Source organism: Patella vulgata, chromosome 5 (assembly GCF_932274485.2).
Source record: "Patella vulgata chromosome 5, xgPatVulg1.2, whole genome shotgun sequence".
Classification (NCBI taxonomy): Eukaryota; Metazoa; Mollusca; class Gastropoda; family Patellidae; genus Patella; species Patella vulgata.
This window is the reverse complement of record NC_065883.2, coordinates 17,376,496-17,382,582: the sequence shown is the minus strand read 5'-3', so window position 1 is coordinate 17,382,582 and position 6,087 is coordinate 17,376,496. Positions and strand designations below refer to the sequence as shown.

General features: G+C 35.6%; 1 long non-coding RNA gene across 1 annotated transcript; it reads left to right on the top strand.

Moving 5' to 3' along the window:
- Positions 1 to 774: 774 nt before the first annotated feature.
- On the top strand, positions 775 to 5,694 carry LOC126820993 (uncharacterized). The gene is made up of 4 exons (XR_007680213.1): positions 775 to 820; positions 2,093 to 2,246; positions 3,475 to 3,513; positions 5,448 to 5,694. It is a non-coding gene; the product is annotated as an uncharacterized LOC126820993 (long non-coding RNA).
- The last annotated feature ends 393 nt before the right edge of the window (positions 5,695 to 6,087 follow it).

The window sequence follows — 6,087 nt, the reverse complement described above, 5'->3', positions numbered from 1 at the left end:
GCTACTTTAAGTTACTACTATGGCAATTAAACGGGATACTATTGATGGATCTCAAACTCAAAACTTATATACAATAGAGTGGGTACGTCGACTCTGAAGACTGATCCTGGTATGACATTATCCATCCCTTGCTAATTAAACACTGGTATTAATATGCCTATTCAGTTTTGAATCAGATTATGTTGATAGGTTTTCTTTGTAACTGAATCATGCATAAAAAAAAACCTTTCAAAACCCTTATGTAAGTGCTGCACATTATAATCTTTGGAAACCAATAAACGAGTTAAGAGTCCAATTGGTAAGTATTTCTGTCCCGGTAGTTATTTATATCAATGGCAAAGTGATTTTTTCTTTTGAAAGTTGTTGTCAACAAGGAAATTTGTTTTAATAAAATTTAAAAATGGGGTACACGTACTGAAAGTTAGTGAATTGTACAGTTACCAACAGTTCTAACATTAATAGAGAGGATCATTAAGTGATACAGTTTGAAACTGTGTTGACGTATCCATTCATTATATCATTGTTTACCCGGAAATTGCTCCCAAAAAATTTGAAAAATATAAAAAAATGAAAGCATTTAGATGAACGATATAGTTCCCTGGGGCCCTTGTAGTTTTAGTAATTAGTTATTTATAAAACACTATATCACCATCAATAGGCTTAATTACGGCGGATAACGACGTTATATTATGATGAATTGGAGACAATGACGATACAAACTAAAAACAAAATGTATAAAAGAAAGCGTAAGGAACTATAGCCTTTAACCAGGATCAAAGAACAGAAGAGAAAGGAAACAACAAGTGACATAAAAACAACAGTAAGTGGTCTTTCTTTTATCCTTGTTTTATTCGTATGCTGGGTGTTCAAACACTGGAGTCTTTCGAGTCCGTCTCCGAATTATAAACAAAACTTCTGACACAAACCGTACGTATGTTAAAGATCTCTTTGCATCGGGAATTCCAAAGACGAGTCCAGGGGCGAAATTTCTCCCCTGCATATCCCACTTTTTAGGATAGAAACTTAAACTGCTAATAGTCGGCGGAGATAAGGCTGAGAAATGATTCAAAAACGGAGTTAAAGCCCCTGTCATCAAAACCTTGAACACCTTCCAATTGATTAAGAGTTTGAACAACTAACTATTTAAGAGTTTTAGATGGAAGACAGGTTCTATGACTGAGCAACATACTGTGACGCCCTGCCTCCACCAAATAACTTTCCTTACATTTAAACATGTCAAAACCGTGATTCATGTCTTTAGAAGCATACTGAAGTAACACGTCTATCCTTTGATGATCCATGACAGCGGGAATTCCATGACGAGTAGGCGAAAACGCAAATGCACTTGCACGGGTTTTATCCGTGTTCATTGGGCCGGTTTTATGCAGAACAATAGACATTAAATCCCATTCATTTTCTTTTCTGGAACATCTAATACAACTTTGTTATGGGAGCGTCAGTCACTTTGACACGTTCGCGAGGAAGAGTTCACGCACTGTTACTATGCTTCTATAATATGTACGTTTTCTCCGCATTGTCTCCAACTACTTTAAAGTTACAATTTCATATTTTTAAGTTATATCTTTAAAATGTATTAAAATAAAGCCTTAAAATCGATGCTATGTATAAACAGTCCTACCTTGATAAAGAATAATTCTATTAATCCTATAATTCACTATTGCCAGTTGATAAATTGGCAAAAATATTATTTTCAACTTCAAATTCAAACGTTTGAAGATAGCTACTCCATGGTGGGGAATAGAAAACAAGGGAGTTAATTGAAAGGTAATTGTGTTATTATTTCCGGTGTTATGATTTTTAAGTGTGAGAAAGACGCCTATGATCGTATGATATTGAGTTGACAACCTATTGAGCAAAAGACATAGAAATAATTATGTTTTGACTTTCTTAGAAAATGTGAAATTGTAACTTTAACTGCATGCACGGAAAGGATAGCGCTTCTTATTTTCTATACAAAAACCCAAAATGGCGTTTTATTCCTGCATATATTATTATATCAAGTATTCTGCTGCTCGTACAATAATTGGTATTGAAAGTTCTTCATTGATTTATTTTTGTTTTTGTTTTTCAGAAAAAAACCCCAAACATGATGTTATCTGTATTTACCCTGGCGATGTGTGTTGCCGTAGGATTGGCAGTTTATGATCCATATGATCCAAACTGTATAACAAATCAAGGTATAAGTGCTATTGGTGTTGACCCTAACTGGCGAATTAACCGCGGAGGTAAGTTTTAAATTTAGTCAGTATTATGACAGTGTACCCAAGATCGCCCGTTATGAAAATAGTCTAATTACTCATTGGCGATAATGTGCTCAACCCTCTCATGAGAGATGCCCACAACACTGGCAATATATCGAATGGTCAATCATCGATAAACCAAAATCATGTCAGGCACCCGGGTAATGTTTTCTTGGATGGTTGCTCTCTTTGCGCCGCTTAAATTCCGCAGCCCAATTCTTAATTGTGGAGAAGGAAGGGGCATCATCTTCTAAAATGGAGACCATTTCGGCATGTATTTGTGTTGGGGTTAGTCCTTCCGTTGCAGGTACTTCATGATTGTCATATAACCAGTTTTTCAATAATAACACTACGGCTGTAGTTCTTATGTGTATGATTCATTGAATGATTGTACTTGTAGGTGGAAAATGTTTGTTTCAACCCAAATGATCTATTAGTACGGACGGACGGGCAGGCGTGACGACAATATATGTCCACATAAAATGTATATAAATAGTTAAAATGAAAAATACAGGTTGCGCATATACAATTAACATTTAGATAATAAAAGTTTATATCTTTTAAAAAGTTTAAAGTAGCTAAGTCTCTAACTCAATATCATCCAAAATCTTCGACATTGAAAACACGATTTATTTGTCGGTTTAAATCAACATTGATGTTGTGATCGTACCGGGAAAAGATGGCCTTCTGATATCTAATATTTAAGACAAAATAAACATTTTACTATTGGTACACGAATCGTGTACCATAATGCGTTTCAGCGCTATTTGTAATAAGGGACTCGAAAAACGAGGCTAAGCATATTCCACAAGTCATGTCTAACGGTGACACTATAATCTTATCTGGGGAACATGCCCAATAAATACTATCGGCGTAGACTGGGATAACCAGAAGCTAGAGATTGAAATTCGATTGAGAATACTGGCGTATGTCGCTGAACCTAATTGATTAGAAATTACAGTAAAAAAGAAACGATTGAATTTAAATCAATTTATATACATTCATATTACATTATTGTATGCGTTGCGACCCATTTGAGTCAATTTCTAGGTTCCAAATATTAGCGACTTAGCTCCTTTAAGTCCCGTTTTCCATGTTTTTCGCGGCGTTTGACAATATATCACAGATTTCGATAACAATACACTGGCTACTTATGGTCCGATCTGGGTAAATTTAGATTTATTGTTGAAGTGTATAACTGTGTATATTTCAGGTTCATTTATTGGGCGACTACAACCAGATATGCATATCGGTAAGTAAATACGATCTGATATTAAATAAATTAATGTAATTAAATATATTATGCAAGAGCTAAATCTGCCTATTTGCAGGTCTGTCTTTAGGCCTGAAATGTTGTCTAAGTTATTAATTAGACATTAATCAACTTATCCAGACCATAATTAACTCTCGATGTCATTGCTGGATTGCGATATTTATTGGATTGGGATCTGATTTGCTGCTCAACTTTCATTCATGATTTAATCATGAAATGGATAATCGAGACTATGTTTTTTATCGTACCGACTTTAGTAATGATGATCGAGGCTAGGCCGAAAATTAAATCGCTAAACTCCCGGTTCACTTTACATTAGGCAACACAAATAAAATAACTTGTTTCTCGGGCACCGCCCGCACGCAAAATTGGTTGCGCGTGCAGTCTATTTATTAGTCTTGATGAAAAAAAAATAAATATGTAACGCCCGCCCGCACATCGACAAGCAAGTCGTAAAAAAAATATCCCGCATGTACCTACATCCGCCATACATGTATATCTATTCAAATGTATTAAAACTGATTCAGATGAGCATGCTGTCTTTTTTATCCGAACAATGGCGAAGTTTGGCAGATTTGCCTTTTTTATTGATATCGAAAGAACCTCCATTTTGTATCACGTGATATTAATTACCTCCCCTGATAAACTAGAATTTGATTCGTGTTAAAAGTCATTGGCGACAATATTTCAATCATTCGATCGTAATCGGCTCATTATTGCCGGCTTCAGTCGGTCCTTGTTTGGAAAATCCTATTGATAAAATAATGAACCGTAGAACAGGTTAATTAATTATAGCTAAGAATACGATACGATGACAATAGTCGTCATAATGCATACCTTAGAATCTGGGTCATTATTAGCACATTTACGGTAGTTTCGATAATCCGGAAAATAATAATTGGATTACCGATTTGATGGTTTTACTGACCAGTTGTTAGTTAGATTTAAATAGTCATTCAATATAAACACCGGATAGAACACATCGAATATCCCAAGAAACAGTATTTCCGGCAATCTCCAATACCGATGACACGGTGTGACATGCATTGGTTGGAATTCGGTAAATAATTATAAATAAACCGGCGATACTAGATTTAGTTTTAAATACTGTTTACCATGATTATTATTTTTGATACACCTGGTGAAAGAGGCTTAGTTTTTAAAAATATTGCTGTCTTTATGGAGGGCTATTACATAGTCGTATGGAATTTTATTTTAAACCAATTTCAATTATGTGAATTAAATATGGAAAATTATTTTCCTTTCAGTCAGTGTTCAGTCTCAGTGTTTTAGTAGACTTGATTTTGGGTTTATGTTTTAAATATGTACAATAAAGTTGAATATAACGGAAAGCAAAAACGTAAACAAGTAATGACTTTCTCATTTAAAAAAAAAAAAAAAGAAAGACCGCCCTCCCGCCCCAACAATTTTCAGCAATAGCCAAATTTTATTTTGCACCATCAATGAGTAAAAAAAAAAAAGAAACCGCCCTCCCTCCCTACAGTTTCAGCTGTCAGTTGCCCGAGAAACAAGACATTTATTTTGTGTGGCCTTATTTAGTGTTTATCTATTATAGTAAGAACTGCCAGCTCTGTATCTAATCTCCCATAATGTATATTTTGGTTTATCAAAAATACAAACCTCTTTGTGATATTATGCACGATGGTTGAATCGTTTATACATGTGTATATCTTTGTTGTCTGTACACAAAACGCCGGCGATAAGTTCCCAGCATGATCAACAAGAACCAGCGGAATCTAGCGAGTGAAAAATGTCTATTCAGCCCGACCATGGCGACTCTAAGCCATGCCCCCCCCCCACCCCGCCCGTACGCTACCAAAAATCCAAAAATGGCACATCTCTTTCCTCGATTCCTGTCTAGCCTACATGCCTATCTTTATATATTCTTATAGGTAATCGATGGAAGAGGAGCACTTACAATGCCAGAGGAGTTGACTGGGCAAGAGATAGTATATGGGATAACGATCGACGGGGAAACCGACGTGGCAACCAATGGGACAACGGCCGATGGAACTCACAGAGAGGCAATGGCAGATGGAGGAACAGCAGACGGTGGGACAATAGAAACAGAAATAACCAATGGGAGCCACGAAGAAACTATTAAAATCTTTCTTGGTATATATTAAATATCAATAAAAAGCTGTGAAATGATACAATAGTTCATTCTTTTAAAATGAATAGAGATTTCACTTGCGCCTCAATTTTTTAAAACCTTTGTGTATCATTTTATAATTACTTCGTGAAAAGGGTGTATCAAATCGTCAGTTGAGTCACTATTCCATCACCAATGATTACAATTACAGTTGTACGTTAAAATATACAACTTGATGGAATTCTCGGAATATATAGTCAGTCGCTTGTGCGGAAAAAAAAACATCGGGGTAGATAAAAAAAAAAATAATTATTCGTCGTTTATAGATATTAGCCATTATCGACGACACCTTTGTTTACAGTCTTTTGGGTGGCGGAGCCACGGTGGTTAGATAACTTGGACGTCCCGTCTTCGATCCCTGCGTTGGCAGAGAAATTCAT